Here is an 18,349-nt window from a genome sequence, read left to right as displayed (position 1 = left end):
TGTAAATAATGTTTTAAAAGCTTCAATAACATTTTCAAAAATTACATAATATTTTTACTAAACTTTTCATATTTATCAAAATCATTGAATAGTTTTTAAGAAAATATGTATAAATAGTAAAATTCATTTTTCATTAATCTATAAATTTATTTATTATTTAACTAAATTAAAAAATAGAAATATTAAACCTGTAAAACCATTCAAAATTTGTGTTGTATGTACAGTTTTTCAATATTTATATTTATTTATCGGTCAAATTTTAATTTTCAGTCAAATGAAATATTAGAAAAATGCATTAAGTAATTAAATATATAAACATTAGACATATTTTTCACAAACTAAGATAAATAAAATAATTCTTATATAAATAAAAGTAATTCTTCAAACTTTCTATAAAGTATTTATGACACAAAATAAAATATTTTTAATATGAATACATAAACTTAAATTTGATATATCTTTAGAGGTATTTGACATATTTATAATAATTATTCTGATTTTAATTAAATAATTATCAAAGTCATAATTTTATAAAATTAATATCTCACATAATTATTTGTGTCTTTTAACACATGTCAAGATGCAAACAAACACGGCTGCCTACTTAGGTTGTAAATATTTCTACAAAAGCTCCCAAATACTCACTAAGTCTACAAAAGCTCCCAAAAGCTCTCAAATACTTAATATATAATATTAAGGCAGGGACTCAAGCTCGCTTAGAGCTCTTGTTCCATATAGCACGATTAAACTAGGAACACCTTGCATCATTTTTAGTCTCCCGAGTGGAGTGGTGGGCCACAATTAACTTTTATCAGAACTTCTAAAGTTTAAAATTGAGTTTATTTTTAAATTGATTTTCAGTTACTAATTTCTTTTTTATGATTGGCTAGAGTGAATTTTCCCAGGGGTATTTTCATTTTTTTAATTCAAAAAATCAAAATAAAATTTATAAAAATGTTCTAGAAAAATCCACGGGCTACAATTCGAGAACCCTCTCTAGATTCTTTGTAGATATGATGCCCACACCTCCTGCAAATTTCTCCACTTTAGGAAACATAACGCTTACCATAAATTTAACCCCTTTCCCCTGTTTAGAGTTGTTGTTCTGTTATCTTGTATGCAAATGCAGCGCATTCCTATTGTCATCTCTGCTATGGACAGTTAGGAATGCAAATGCAGCGCATTCCTATTGTCATCAAACAAAAACCCACAGTTAAAAACTGTACAACTTTTGCCCTCTGCTAAAAAGTAGTTATTAGACAGAGTAAGATTTTGAAGGTTTTTGATGCCACAGATATTGTCAGGAATCTGACCATACAACTGATTGTAGGCCAAATGACTTGTTCTATGCTTTTCAACATGCCCTAGCCTAAAGCGTTCTACCTGTTCTCTTTACTCCCTTCAATTCCACCTGTTGTTGCTATCCATTCTCGCAGTATCTTCTAAAATAGTTTTGCCAAAAGTAGCTGACCGACAGAAGGCTTTTGGCTATGACAAATTGTCGAGAAGACAACTTGAGCAAATCAAACTTGAAAGAAATGTTTCCTGAACATGAAGCTCCAGAAAGCCAGAGCATCATCCATTGCAAACGAAACATGCACTTGTTCGATTACTTTCACCACATCATACTAAATTATTTGATAACAACTATTACTAATAAATAAAAGATCTTATATTAAATATTAAGAAATGTAACTAAAAATAAACATCTCTTCTAATTTGATAATAATATTTGCAACATCTAACTTAATAATAGAATTATTTAGCTATTGTAAATTAAATTGTTAAATAACTTTGAATTCTTAATGCTTTAAATATATATTGCAAATTAAAACCAGCACCTATGCCATCTACCTTCCAACTCTTGCACAAGGCAAGGACTCAAGCTCTTCAGAGCTCTTGTTTCAAACGTTAAACTTTTTATACTCAGATTTTATAATATATTAAAAAGTTATGTGGAAAATAATTTATTTATTTTCTTTCCCTTTTTCTATCGATTATATATTACTTTAGAAATTTCAAAGTTCATATTCATTACCTATTCTTACATATAGGGTGCAACAGGTCGGTTAAAGTTATTTTTAGTGAGTTATAGCTTAGTTATATTATATTACAGAAGATCAATTAAATAAGAAATTATGGTCATTTTTGGGAAATGAATAGCCCCTCTACATTAAAATAGACTAACACAAGAAGGTAATTTCTAATATCTTCTATATATAAAATTATAGGAGATTTCATGAAAAACATAAAAGTGAATTTGATATCAAAAAATTCATTTGCATTTGAATCAATTTTATACAAATTTACAAATAATTAGTATAGATGAACTGTTAAAATCACTATGGTCTTGATTAAAAGGTTGTAGTTTGTTTGTGTGAACTCTATGAACATATTTAGCCTATTTATGAGTTGAGCTTGATCCTATGAGTTGCTTAAATTCTCCTTCAAATTGGAACTTGCAATTCAAGAGATTAAAGATACTATTTTAGAGAAACCAAAGCTTCATATTTTAATACACAACAACAACTGAGTGAATCAATCTGTACATTCTTGAAGATGTTTGCTTTGACTTTTTCCTAAATTGATTCTTATCTCTTTTTGTGGGTGTAAATAAGTATTCACTATTTATGCTTCACTTAAGTTTACTTAGACTAATGTATATTCATATTAGTTTGTCATGTAGACACTTGAGAGTTTGCATATTCATATGAGTTGTCATGTTGATAGCACAATAGTTTTCACTCTGATTGAGCACATGTTGTCTACAACATCTCGTAATGAGATACACCTTTGTATTCGTATCCTCTTATTTTTGCACGTATATTCATGCATAGTGGAGGATAATCTACTCTTGGTGGACATGTGCTTAGTTGTTACGCTTATCACTTGCATGAATCCTAGTCATCTTGATTGCCTTTATATTCAAGAAAAATCTATAATGTATTCATGTCAATCTCAACAATTGGGCATTCTACAATGTATTGTTGATCATTTTTTACTGAATCAATTGATCATCATTTTGCCTATCTCTCTTATGCTATCTATTGAGTTTCTAGATATTAGTATTGCATTCTTTCCTTAGGAAAATTCTTACATGATATAACAGCTTGAGGTAGATTCTTATACTTTTTAACACCGAGTTTCAAATAACAAGTACTATAAACCATTATTCAAAATGCAACTATATTATTTCCCAAGGTTTGCAATAAACAAGTATTATAAAGATTCAATTTATCTTCTTTAACACCCTTCACCAAAGGCTCTTGGATAACAACTCTTATGGTTAAAATGACACTAGATAAAAACCAAAGGGTTAAATGTTAATGTAGACACCTAAATTTGATTACACCACTTTGGTAATCCTATTTAGCTATCTCTAAAGACATCATTAATTAAATTCCTATTTATTTAATCCTTTGCCATCCCCTAGCTAATTAATTTAATTAATCATCTATAGTCCTAATTGATAAATCAAATAACCTATTATTTATCAATTAAATCCTATTCTCCTATCTAATTCCAAAATCCCCATTTATTAAATAAATCTATTTAATAAATCTATCCCTCAAATCTAATAAACCCTAACCTATTCTCTAAACCTCCATTTTAACCTAATCCACCCCATCCATGCATACGAACCAAGTTTATCTACTAACTCACCCACCCTCATGAATGCCATCCACTTGCATATCTCTAACAAGCCTAATCTAATCCTAAATCACCTCTAATCCCCCCACCAACCTTGTCACATTCCCTAAGTAAGCTTAAGACTTTCCTAAGCCAAGCAAAGTCAACAATCTCAACTCCCTCCAAAATATCCCAACCACCCAAAAATGAATGCTCTTACAAGGCCATAAAGACTCTTACAAGCCCATTCATTGCTCTTACAAGCCATTTATGAGGGTCTTTAAGACCTTGAACCTCCTTTGTTGACTCATCCATCCCCTTTCCTCCATCCACTCACCTTGTGACATGTGTCACTCCTTGGTTGGTGCTAAACAAGCACAATCTATGTGCTCCCCTTGGAGTGCATCCTAGCCCTCCTTAAGCTTTTCCCCATCCTTGCATCTTAACCCTCTATCCCTCAAGCCCTTAGCCTATAAATTTAATCCCCTCCCAAGCCATTTCATCACAACCTTTGAGCTAAAGTTATAATGCTAGTTTGAGAAACAAAGCCTTTAAACCATACCCTTATAATGCCAAATTGAGAGCTCACAAAGCTACCAATTTGCCATTACCCATCCCTACCATTGAAGCAAATTTGAAGCTTGAGCATACATCCCAAATCGTATCAAATAGACTCATCCCTAAATCAAGTGACCATCCTCATTGGGAGAGCCATTCCATGGCTCATATTCTCATTTGAGGGTTTCACTTTGTCTATCTCATATGTTATGGTTCTTATGCTAGTTAATGCTTTTGTTTCTTTTAATAGATTAGTATTACTTGCTAACATATTTCTCATATACAGTTAATACATAAATTAAAGGGTAGATCAATAGATGGCTATCATAAAAATATTTTTTCTAGGCCTCAAATAGCTGAAAAATTCTATTTATGAATAAAATGATCCTAACCTTTATATAAAATTCTAACCAAGCCTCTTAATAAAACATGAAGATTTATTCTATTGGATGAACATGCAAACAATGATTCAAATTTAAACATTCAAATTAAATATGATTATCAATCTAATTTGTTGTCAAAAATGTTTTGTTCTTGGTAATTTTGTTGTCATCATTCAAGTTGTTCTAGATCCATCTTTCTAGAAAATAAATTTGAGCTCCATCATTTTATCTTGCAACATTTTTAATGCATTAAAAAAAAAATACAAGCTCCAATATCTAATGAAATAAAATCATAGAACTTCTTTTAGTTTATAAAAGTTTCAAAACTTGTCTCAAAAAGTGACAAAAAGTAATGCATTGAGAAACTAGACAAACCTAAGCCTTGAAGAGAATACATCTCTAAATTAACAACACACCAATGTATTAAAACTATAATAATAAACAATAATGTAGATACAATGTTTTCTCAATTAGAATATAATTGAAACTTGTAGATTATATACTTACTTGTATAGGGGAAAACTTTCTTAGTATTGGAAATACCAATGGGAATGTAAGTTCTAAGGGGAGGGGCGAGTTTTCAAAAAGCATTTAAAACTTTTTCCTCTAAAATATATCACCAACATCCATCTCCAAACTTAACATATAAATTGAAATAACCTAACATGCATTCCACCCATAGCATAAAGTAAATAACACATAACAAAATAAATTGGTTAAATGGAAACCCTCGATGAGAAGTTAAAACTAGGGTGGGAATGATACCCACAAATCTTCACTACTGTAGTTGTAAAGTGTGACTTATTACAGCTACAAAGTGTTTGGCCATAAACTATGATCTACCCTATGAGGGGTCTGTTGGAATTCTTTAGAATAAATGGACCGGGGGGGAGGTGTGTGGCAGGGTGAATAGATTTTCCAAGGTCTAGATGTATAATTAAAACTTTTCATAGCTCAATGAACTCATATCCATAAAACATTTTTGTCATGCATGTATCCATTACATTATGCAATCACTTAAACTTGTTGGTTACTATCAAATCAATTTGTAGAAATGTAAACACGAAACATATAATAGATTCAATAACATATTCAACACAATAATTTAACGTGGAAACCCAATTTAGGAAAAACTAGTAACATGCTACTCATTCTCACTCTTCTAAAGTGATGCCCTATGAAAAGACAACCTTGTTAAATGTGACGAGGTTAAAGGATTTCAATCACCCTGTTAGGAGTGAGCCTTGTTAGAGGGCCTTAGATCATTCATTTGGAATGTGACCTGGTTAAAGGATTTGAAAATGAATGTTAGGTCAACATTAATCTAAAGGATTTACCCTATATTAATACAATGGTTAGAGAGTAACACAATGGCTTGATATCACAAAAAATTACAACTCCATTTTTAGATTATAAATCTTTGTTTTAGTCCTCCATTTTTCTTGGCTTTCACACTCTTCACCTACAATAGCTTGTTCACCCTTGAAGCATCCACACACTTAAGCCTTCTTGGTTTGTTTTCCAATGCAATATGTTCTCCTAGGTAACTAAATGAAGCGATACCCTAGACTCCTTGTCTTCCTTAGGTTCTTGCACATGACAACCCTTGCTTCTAACTAGCCATCTCTATAAATAGGGATTGAAGATATTTTTTCATTCATCCTCCATTGTCCATTCTAGGGTTAGGTTATATTAGGTAGGATTCAATGAATCTGCCCTTCATTTCATTTCATTCCCTTCTAGAAACTTCTCCTTCAATCCTGTTTGAATTCATCTCAAAACGGTTCATCTTGAATTCTGTACCACCAACTCATTAATCTTGTCTTCTAGACAGTTCACACAATCCAAAAAATTAAACTTGTTAGCTCATATTCATCAAATTATTTATCTTTCTTATAATGTCAACACTCAAAATTAACTAGCTTTTGATGCTCGGCACACACTGCATTGCTAGCATCTATTGTCAAAATAATTTTCATGGACTAAAGTTTACTCATGCTCAACATCAAGTAAACTTTTCTTGGCTTACACTATTGTACTTAGCTTACACTAAAATTGACTTTTCTCAACTCCAACTTATTTTATGCTTGGCTTGCACTAACTTTTCTTGGCACCTATTGTGTAGAATGTTAAGCTTTTTAGAAAAACTTTGTTTAACTTGTTCTTTTGAATGTAATCAGCATAGCCAACCTTTGCAACCTTAAGTAGATTATCAATGCACTATAATATCATTGTCTTAACTAATTCTTGTACTCTTTTACATATCATAACTCAACCTTTCCTCTAGGAGCTATTATTACCTCATTTGATCAAATCCTCTTCATCAATATCAAATAAATGATAGTACTTAAATTATATAAGCAATTGTCTTACCAACAAGTAGTATGTTTGACATCAGTGACAAAATAATGATTGAAACACATTTATCATACTTGTATCAATCTATTTTCAACAATATCCCTCTTTACTATTGATGGCAAACCAAACTGACCAAATTTAATCTATATTACCAATTAGAATACAAAAAGAAAAATAATTCCTTATGTTAAAATATCTCCCTCTATTAGCATCAACTTTCATCTTCTAAATGGGTTACAAAATTTTATAATGATAAATAGATAATCAACTTATCCTTATCAATCCTTCTTGATCACTTCTTATATCTCCCTCAAATTTATCATCCTCTTACTAGCTAAATGTAATCAACAAATACACTTTCTCCCTTAGTAGTTATGATTTCTGCTTCAGTCGAATTAGGCAGATTAGGATTTCTCCATCCCCCTAAGTTTATTCCTCAGTAGTTCTTAGTATACTTTCTCCCTTTTTGACAAATATGTCAAAGAATTGTCATCGTCATATGCATATATGAATATTTTTAGTTTCTCCCTCGGTCGCCTTGCTTTTGACTGATTTATAGTTCCAATTCTTTGATTACTTTAGGTAGCTCCTAAAGTAAGATCCACTGCATCAATGTGTAACATATGCCAATCAAATTGTTTGATGTATGACACTCCTCATGCTTCTTAGATAACCTTTGATAGGGGAATCACCCCTAGTTTACCTCTTCTCTTAGATACTCATGAGCATCCTTAGGTAATTCTTTTGTGAAGATATCAGCAATTTGTTTTTTGGTGTTGACATATTCCATCTCCACCTCTTTATCTTGAACTAATTCTCTCAAATAATGATACTTGATTGCAATGTGCTTAGTATTTGTATGCATCAAAAAATTCTTTGATATATTTATAGCACTTGTATTATTAGAATAAAGTATCACAAGTTTAGTGATTTCCTCTTTCATACCTTTGAGTAGCTATTTGATCCATACAATGTTTGTACAATTTACCATAGAACCAACATATTCAACTTCATTAGTAGATTAAGAAATGTAGTTTTGTTTCTTGCTAGTCCATGTAACTAGTCTTTTTCCTAAGAAAAATGCTCCTCCAGTAGTGCTCTCTCTATCATCAATATTTCCAGCCCAATCAACATTATTTTAGGCTCTCAATTAAAATTTATCATTTTTATTGTGGTATAGGCCATACTTCTCTATTCCTTTTAGATATCTCATTATTTTGTTTACTTCCATTAAGTGATTCTTCCTGGGATTAGCAGAGAATCTTGCAATTATCCCTACAGATAAAAAAAATTAGGTCTTCTATGTACCACATATTGTAATTTTCCAATCATAAATATGTATAATTTTTTATTCACCTCAGCCAAATCATCATTCTTTGATAATCTATTCCCTACCAACATAGGTGTACTTACTAGCTTGGAATCTTTCAATTGAAAAAAAAATTAGTGTCTCCTTAAATACTTTGACTAAGTGATGTATCTACCATATTTCATCTGATGTACTTGCAAACCCACAAAGAACTTGATCACTCGAAACATAGATGTCTCAAATTCTTTCTTCATTTCATTTGTAAAAGCATTACATAAAGTATCTTGAACTCCAAATATGATATCATCAACAAAAACTTTAGATAAAAAAATACGTTTGTGTTCCTCTATATTCAAGTATAGATTGTTGTTATCACCAATTCTCTCAAATCCAATCTTCAAAAGACAATTATAAAGTCTCTCATACCATGCTCTTGGTGCTTGCTTCAAAACATATAAAGCTTTGTGTAGTCTATATACCATGTTTTTGCTGTTAGCAACAACAAATCCTTCTGGTTGTTCTATATAAACCTCTTCCTCTAATATACCATTCAAAAATGCAGACCTAACATCCATTTGATAAACTTTGAAACCCTTGTATGTAGAGTAAGAAAGTAGAGTTCTTACTCCCTCCAACCTTGCAATAGGAATTAATGTCTCTCCATAATCTATTCCTTCTTCTTCTTGTTAGGATTACACCACAAATAGAAATAACAATTACATGCAAATATAACCAATAAAATAAAATAATAGATCAGACAGAAAAAAAAAAAGGACAACAAGATTTAATGTGGTTCACCCAATCCCTGGGCTATGTCCACCAAACACCAAGTGCAATCTTATTATGATCCAGTGATTACAACCTGATTACAATCCATAAGACCTTACAGCTCAATATTGCTGCAAGAACCAATTTTGCATCACAACATAACATAATGAAAAATACCTAACCCTAAGCCCTTTTATACAAGTATTTTATGCTATTTTAGGGTTATAACATGTCATCCATATGTCAGACACAACGTTGGCCACATGTCGGCTATGGCCCAAATTTTTTTTTGGGGTGCTGCCTTAAACCCCAAAGAATTTATGAAGTATGTACAGTACTTTCCTGATCAGTCACCACAATCTAACAATCTCCCACTTGGGGATTGATCAAGCTCCACATGAAACAACAATCTCCCACTTGGAGACTGATCTTGTAGCAATATCGCTACTACATGGGGCTCCCACTGGATCAAAACACCCTAGACTCTACCATTATTTTATTTATGTTCAGTCTAGAAGACCAACTGAAGCTGAAGAGGAGGTCAGCTTCTCCCTTCTAACTACCTTTGTCAACATATCCGTTGGATTTTCATTTGCATGGATCTTCTCCAACATTAACTATCCATCTTCCAAAACTAACCAAATGAAATGGTACTACAACTAGATGTGTTTGGTCTTTGAATGTAGAGCTGAATTCTTTGCAAGATGAATGACACTTTGACTATCTATAAAAAAATAATTATCACTCTGAGGGTGGCCCAATTCTTCTAAGAAGAATTGAAGCCATATCATCTTCTTGGTTTCCTCTATAGTAGCAACATACTCTGCCTCTATAGTGGATAAAGCATTAATCTTTTATAACGTAGAAACCCAGCTCACAGCTGCCCCACCAATAGTAAAGACATAACCTGTAGTACTCTGCCTGGTATCAATATGCCCTGCCAAATCTAAGTCAACATAGCCTTGTAAATCAGTAGTAGAGACCCCAAAGTGTAAACACTTATTGGTTGTTCCTCTCAAATATATAAGAATCCACTTGACAACATTCCAATGCTCAATTCTTGGATGACTCATATACCTGCTAACGACTCCCATTGCATGTGCAATATCTAGCCTAGTGCATACCATAACATACATCAAGCTTCCTACAGCTAAAGCATAGGGTATCTTGGACATCTTATCCTCCTCTTCTTGTGTCTTAGGACACATCTCCTTAATAAACTCCAAATGACTAGGTAAAGGTGTGCTGACATTTTTAGCATTCTCCATAGAGAAACATTGCAACACCTTCTCAACATAATTAGCCTAAGATAGCATCAATGTTCTATTTTTCCTATCTCTGCGAATCTTCATACCAAGGATTTTTTTTTTGCCCCCAAATCTTTCATAGAAAATGCATGTGCTAACTGACTTTTTAGCTCCTTAATGTGATCCATGTTAGACCCAACTAAAAGCATATCATCAACATATAAACATAAAATAATGTAGCTATCATCATCCAACCTCTTAAAATAAACACAATAATCTAAATGACACCTATTATAGCCATGCTCATGTATAAACTTATCAAATTCTAGATACCATTGCCGAGGTGCTTGCTTCAAGCCATATAAACTTTTCTTCAATTTGCACACTAAGTTCTCCTTACCTTTGATCTCAAATCCCCATTGCTGAGCCATCTATATTTCTTCATCCAAATCACCATGAAGGAAGGCTATTTTAATATCCAGCTGCTCTAAATGGAAATCTTCAGTAGCCACAAGACTTAAAACAGTACAGATAGAAGTCATTTTAACAATAGGAGAAAATATCTCATCAAAATCAATTCCCTTTTTCTATGCAAATCTTTTTACAACTAACCTAGCTTTAAATATTTTCTTACCTCCTTCCTCTTCTTTCAACTTGTAAACCCACTTATTTTGTAAAGCTTTTTTACCTGTAGGAAACTTGCATAAATCCCATATCTTATTCTTCAACAAAGAATCCATTTCATCTTTCATTGTAGACTCCCACTGAATCTTAGTATCCACCTACATAGCTTCATCATAACTTTCAAGTTCACCGGCATTAGTAAGTAAAATAGAATACAAAGAGGGAGAAAATCTTTGTGGAGGTCTAATTTTCCTTGTTAACCATCTAACATTCACTGGTATGTGTGGTATTTTTTGTTGTGATTGTTGCACATCATGAGGAATGGCTAGAACATTAGCTTTTGGAGTATCATCCAACACTACATAATCATCTTCTTTCTTCTCATGCTGTTGCAATAGATCTTTGTACAACACTTTCTCATTAAATACGACATCCTTGCTTCTTAAAATTTTATGATTTTAAAAATCTAAAAGCCTATAACCAAATTCAATAATGCCATATCCAATAAATACACATTTCTTTGATTTAGCTTCTAGCTTGGTTCTATTTTCAGAGTCTATATGAGCAAAAGCTTCACAACTAAAGGTTTTGAGAAAAGAATAACTCACCTTCTTACCAGTCTATGCTTCCTCTGGAATACCACAACCCAAAGGAGTAGAGGGACCTCTATTAATCAAATATATGGTAGCATTGATAGCCTCCACCCACATTTGTAAGGGAAACCTAGCATGCAACCTCATGCTCCATTATAGTCCTGTTCATGCGTTCAACCACTCCATTTTCTTGTGGAGTCCTTGGAATAATTTTTTTTCTATGAATACCATTAGTGGAGAAATAATCTTCAAATTTATTACTGCAATACTCACCACCATTATTAGATCTTAGACATTTTAATTTCTTACCAGTCTCATTTTCAACCAAGCATTTCCATTTCTTAAAAGTTTCAAATACATCAGATTTTTGTCTAAGGAAATAAACCCATACCTTTCTTGTTGCATCATCAAGAAATGTAACATACTAATGAGAGCCTCCAAGGGAAGATACCTGAGCCAGTCCACATACATCTATGTGCATAAGCTCTAACTTCTTTTTGTTTTCCTTCTTAGTCTTTACGAAACTCACTCTCTTTTTTTTTCCATACACACACTTTCACATAAGTCCATATTAACACATTTTAGACTTGGTAAAACTTTCTTTGAATAAAGTACTTTCATACCTTTCTCACTCATGTGCCCAAGTCTGTTGTGCCACAACGCTGTATTAGAATCTACAACAACTATTTGTTCTCCCTACTCAACTACAACAATTGTTCCTGAACATTCATTTTTCTCTGACACAATCAAAGTAAAAGGAACAATATTACCTATACAAAGATATAAGGTGCCTACTTTCACACCTTTTTCTACTACAAGGAAACCTTTTGAAACCTTCCAATTTTTATCATTGAAAGTAACTACACAGCTCTCATCAGTGAGTTTCCCTACTAAAATTAAATTCCTACTCAGCCTTGGAACATGTATTACCTCATGTAGTGGCCAATGATTCCCATTCTACAACTTAATCTTAATTTTTCCCTTTCCAACAATTTGACAAGGTTCATTATCTCCCAAATAAACAAGCCCAAAATCCCCTTGGACTTAATCAATAAAATAACCTCTATGAGGTGTAACATGAAATGAAGCACTAGAATCTAAAACCCATGAATCATCAACACTTTCTAAAGAAAGAAGCAAAGTATCCTCTGTGGATTTTTTACTTACCACATTTGCCTCCTTATCTCCATCTGATTTATCTCCTTCATTTTTCTTTTGATTCCAACAATCTTTCTTTTTATGACTTGGTTTCCCATAGTACTAGAAGTCATTTAGTCCTCTCAATTGAGACCTCTTCCCTTTTGACTTTCCTCTTGATTTCTCATGATTTCTAGAGTTACTTCCTCTCTCAGTCATTTCGACCTTGCTTTGGGCATTCAAAGCACTTCTTGATGTAGATCTGCCTGAGGTTTTCCTATCAGTTTCCTCACTCAAAACAACACTGATCACATCATCATATTTTAGGGTACTAGATCCAGGAATAGAATTACTCATAGCCATTACCAAGCCATTCCAACTTTCAGACAAAGAACAAAAAATCAAGACAACCCTAATTTCTTCATCAAAATTGATACCCACAAAAGATAACTAACTAGTAATAGTATTAAACTCATTTAAATTATCTGCAATAGATCCACCTTCTACCATTTTCATATTAAATAAATGCTTCATGAGAAATAACTTGTTTGAAGTAGAGTGCTTTTCATACAGTGTCACTAGGGTTTTCATCAACTTTTCTGTCATCTTCACTTTTATAATATTAAACACCACTGATGGTGCCAGGCATAACCAAATGCTTCCAAGTGTTTTTCTGTCCAAAAGATCCCATTCATCATTTGACATAGAACCCTAATTGTTGGCTTTTCCTTCCAACGGCTTCTATATATCCTTCTAATAAAGATAGTCTTCCATTTGCATCTTCCATAACTGAAAGTTCTGCCATTAAACCTATCAACCCTCAGCTTACCCTCGTTTTCCATTTCTCCCACTCAACTGTGAGACTTTCCTGTAGAGGATAACTGAAAAACAACTAGGCTCTGATACCACTTGTTAGGATTAAACCACAGATAGAAACAAAAATTATATGCAAATATAAACAATAATAGAAAATAATATATCACATAGAAAAGAACACAAAACACCAATATTTAATGTGGTTCACCCAATCTCTAGGCTATGTCCACCAAACAACAAGTCCAATCTTATTACGATCCAGTGATTACAATTTGATTACAATCCATAATCCCTTACAGCTCAATACTATTGCAAGAACCAATTTCACATCACAACAGAACATAATGAAAAATACCTAACCCTAGGCCCTTTTATACAAGTATTTTATGCCATTTAGGGTTGCAATATGTCAGCCACATGTTGGCCACAACGTCAGCCACATGTTAGCTACGGCCTAAACCCCAAAGAATTTATTATGTACATTACTTTCTTGATCAATCACCACAATCTAACACTTTTGCATATCATTTACAGACTAATCTTTCCTTGTTCCTTGTGACTTCACCATTTTCATCTAATTTGTTTCCATATACCCACTTGGTACCAATCACATATTCATCTTCTAGTCTAGAAACTAGAGTACATGTCTTATTTTTCTCAGTTTCTTCAATCTCTTCTTCCATGGCTTTACGCTAGTCCACATCTTCTAAGGCATCTTTCACTATCTTGGGTTCTTGTATGCTCAGAAAACGTATATCATTTCCCACCTTGTTCCTTGTCATTGCTATAGCATCTTTATCTCCAATGATTTGTGCAGTAGGGTGATGTACCTTAACATACTTAGACAATTTTGGTTCTACATTTTTTCCCTCATTTGGTCTCTCAACTTTTGAATCACTATGTAGACCTCTATCAGGTAGTTAAACATCTCTTCCATGTACACTAATCTTAGAATTAGAATGTGCCTCAACATCATTCTATACATCAACACCTAAATTTAGCCTAGTTCTTGAATGCAACTTGACATTCATAATATATGACTTGATCGTCACTGAAACTTGCTATTGGTTTAAAACTTGATTTACAACATCTTCTTTAGTAGGAATACCTTCATAAAAGAATACAAATGATTTTTATTTTTATGTTTCCTTCATAGGTTCAACCTCGTATGCTCCTTTATATTCATCAAATTTCACATTTTCACATTCCACAACTTTGTTAGTGTTAGTATTTAAACACTTATAACCTTTACTTCTTGTGGAATAACCAAGAAATATACATTCTTCATTTTTTTCATTTAGTTTACCATTCCTAAATATTTGAGAATACAACACTTGCTTCAAAATACCTTAAAATATTTTACATTGTGTGAGAGTCCATACCATAGTTCAAAAAGTGTTGAATGAGTACCTTTCTAGACTTGTACAAGGTTCAAGGTATAAATATTTGTAGTTACAACTTCTCTTCGTTATTTCAAAGCAACATTTTTCTCCATCACTAGTGTCTTAGCATAGTCCATTACAAACCTATTCCTCCTTTCAACAATTCAATTTTGTGGAGGGGTTCTAGGAGTATATGTATATCTTTTGATTCCTCTTTCATTACAAAATATCTCAAACTCATTTGATGTAAGTTCTCCTCCTTTGTCAGATCTCAAACATTTTAGACTTTTACCTATTTATTTCTCAACTCTTGTTAAATACAACTTAAACATTTAGAAAGCATCATATTTCTATTTTAGAAACACATTTGTCATCACTCTAGAATAATCATCAACAAGAAACACAATGTACTTATCTCTTTTGTAGATTTGCACTTCAATTGGTCCACAGAAGTCAATATGAATAATCTCTAATATTTTTTTAGAGATACGAGTCTTACTCTTAAAACTTGACTTTGTCATTTTTGCCTAACTAACATTGTTTTCAAATTATATTTTTAGGCTTCTTCAACTTAGGGAAACCTTTGACTCTTCTCATGTTACTAATACTAACCAAATTATCAAAATTAACATAATATAACCTCTTGTGCCATAGCCAAACATCATCAAATTCTATAGCTAAACAAGTAGCATCCTCTATAAAAAGGTAGAATAGATTACCTCTAGTTTGATCACCTTTTCTAATTAGTTTTCCATTAGTATCATATATCTTAGCAATTTTGTTCTCAAATTCAACCTTATAACCCAAATTATTTAGTTGTGACATGCACTCAACAAGTTATAGTTAAGTCCTTCAACATAATAAGCATCGTCACATAAAATATTTTCTATGAGCTTGATAAAACATTTTCCTTTTATCATACATGGTGTATCATTACCAAACCTTACATTATTTCCATCATAATAATTCAAGGTAATGAACTTACTTTTATCTCTAGTAATGTGATGTAAACAACCACTATCAATGATCCATTTGTCATTATTTTTCACACAAGACACTAGTGCAATCACCTCATCCTTTTTAGATTCATCCTTCATTGCAACATACACCACTTCATCATCATGATCTTCATATCCATCTTTTGTTTCCTCTTCAACAATGTAGCAATACTTCTTGCCTTTTTCTTTGTAGTCTTTATTGTCTTCATCTCTTCTACTTTTGTAATTGTTACCACCTCTATAATTCTTCTTCTCTAGATATCTAGTAGCAATATGACCAACCTCATTACAATTGAAACACATGATAGGTAACTTACCTTTAAAACCTTTACCTCTATGAAATCTCCTTACTAATAGTTCTTGAAGTTGATCTACATCTTCCGCATCTGTATCATTGTCACTAGACACATATTTTATCTTTTTCTTCTTTTTCTTCTCATCAGATTCCTTTAATGACATCTTAGCTTTGAAAAAAGGTTTTATATTTCTAGGATTATAATTATCAAAGTTAGATAGCTCAAAACTAGTGAGCCTACCTACTAGAGCTTCAAGACTTAGATTATTCCCTATATACATCTTAGTTCTTGTATTGTAGAAACTCTAATAACATATATAGGCAACAGTGTTTTCAAAACTTTCCTTAGTATAGTATCATCATCTATTGTACCACTAGCTCCTCTTATTGCATTAGCAATATCTTTCATCCTAGAGCAATATTGAGCAATATTCTCAACTTCTTGCATTCTCATATCATCGAACTTACCTCTAGGACTTTCCACTTTGGCTCTTAGAAAATGCTTGTCACCTCCATTGATGGTGTGTAGAGCATGCCACATTTTCTTTGCAGTATCACAATCCTTGATATCATCAAGCTCAACATAACTTATGGTAGAGGTAATCTCCAGCATTGCATAGTTGTGTTCTTTTAGATCTTCAGCAGTTGGGGCTCTAATAGGATTGACATGCTCAATAACAATGGTAGTTTGTGCATAATTTGAAAGACCTCCTATGTGTAGCTTCATCAGACTTTTTCATGCGGTAAAGTTATCTCTATTAATCTTGGGTACTTCTCTTTTTAACATCTTAATCTTTGCGCTTCTAGTACCTTCAAACTAGTCCTCTTATGCAAATGACATTGATACCAATTCTAAGAATTCTTTAGAATAACTAAGAGGGGGGCCTGAATCAATTATCTAAGGTCCAAATGTATAATGAAATTTTTTCACAACATAACAAACCCATATGCATAAAAAATTTTCATCATGCATACATCCATTAGATTATGCAATCACTTAAACTTGTAGGCTACTATCAAATCAATTTGCGAAAATGTAAACATAAAACATAATAGATTTAATAACACATTGACACAATGATTTAATGTGGGAACCCCATTTGGGAAAAACCACCAGTAATATGCTATCCATTCTCACTCTTATAAAGTGATGCCCTATGAAAGGCCAACCTAGCTAAAGGTTACAATGCACATTGTTAAATGTGACCTGATTAAAGGATTTCAATCACCCTATTAGAAGTGAGCCTTGTTAGAGGACATTTGATCATTCACTTGGAATGTCACTTAGTTAAAGGGTTTACAAATGATTGTTAGGGCAACATTAATATAAAGGATTTACCCTAGGCTGATACAATGATTAGGGAGCATTAATGAGGCTTGATCTGACAAAAAATTACAAATCCATTTGAAAATTATAGATCTTTTTTCAATTCTCCATTCTACTTGGCTTTCACTCTCTTCAGCTCTGATAGCTTATTCACCCTTCAAGAATCTATATTGTTGAGCCTTCTTGCTTTGTTTGCCAATGCAGTCTCTTCTCTTAGGTCACTGAATGAAGTGATAACCTGGACTCATTGTCTTCCTTCAGTTCTCACACATGACAACCCTTGCTTCAAACCAACCATCTTTGTAAGTAGATAATTAAGATATTTATCATTCATCCCCAATTGTCCATTTTAGGGTTAGGTTAGATTAGGTAGGATTTAGAGAATCTAGCCCTCATTCCATTTCATTCCCTTCTAAAAACTTATCCTTCAATCCTCTTTGAATTTATCTCAAAATGGTTCATCTTGAATTTTGTGCCACCAGCTCATCAATCTTATCTTCCATATAGTTCAAAAAATAAAAGAAATCAAACTTGTCAACTCAAATTCATCTAATTCTTGATCTTTCTCATAATGCTAACACTCAACATTAACTAGTTTTTGATGCTCAACACATACTGCATTGCTCGGCATCCACTATAAAAATAATCAACACAAAATAAAGTTTTTTGGTGCTTTACATCAACTAAACTTTACTTAGCTTATAGCGTTTCACTTAGCTTATGCTGAAATTGACTTTTCTTAGCTCCAACTAATTTTCTACTTAGCTTGCACAAACTTTTCTGAACATCCACTATGTAGAATGTTAAGCTTGGTGAAAAACTTTGTTTAACTTGTACTTCTAAACTTAATTAGTGTAGCCAACCTTTGGAACCTTAAGTAGATTATCAATACACTATAATATCATTTTCTTAACTAATTCTTAT

Source organism: Cupressus sempervirens, chromosome 4 (genome assembly GCF_028749045.1).
Source record: "Cupressus sempervirens isolate cs-2001-9-10 chromosome 4, ASM2874904v1, whole genome shotgun sequence".
In the NCBI taxonomy this organism is placed as follows: Eukaryota; Viridiplantae; Streptophyta; class Pinopsida; order Cupressales; family Cupressaceae; genus Cupressus; species Cupressus sempervirens.
Note: the sequence above shows the minus strand (reverse complement) of the source record.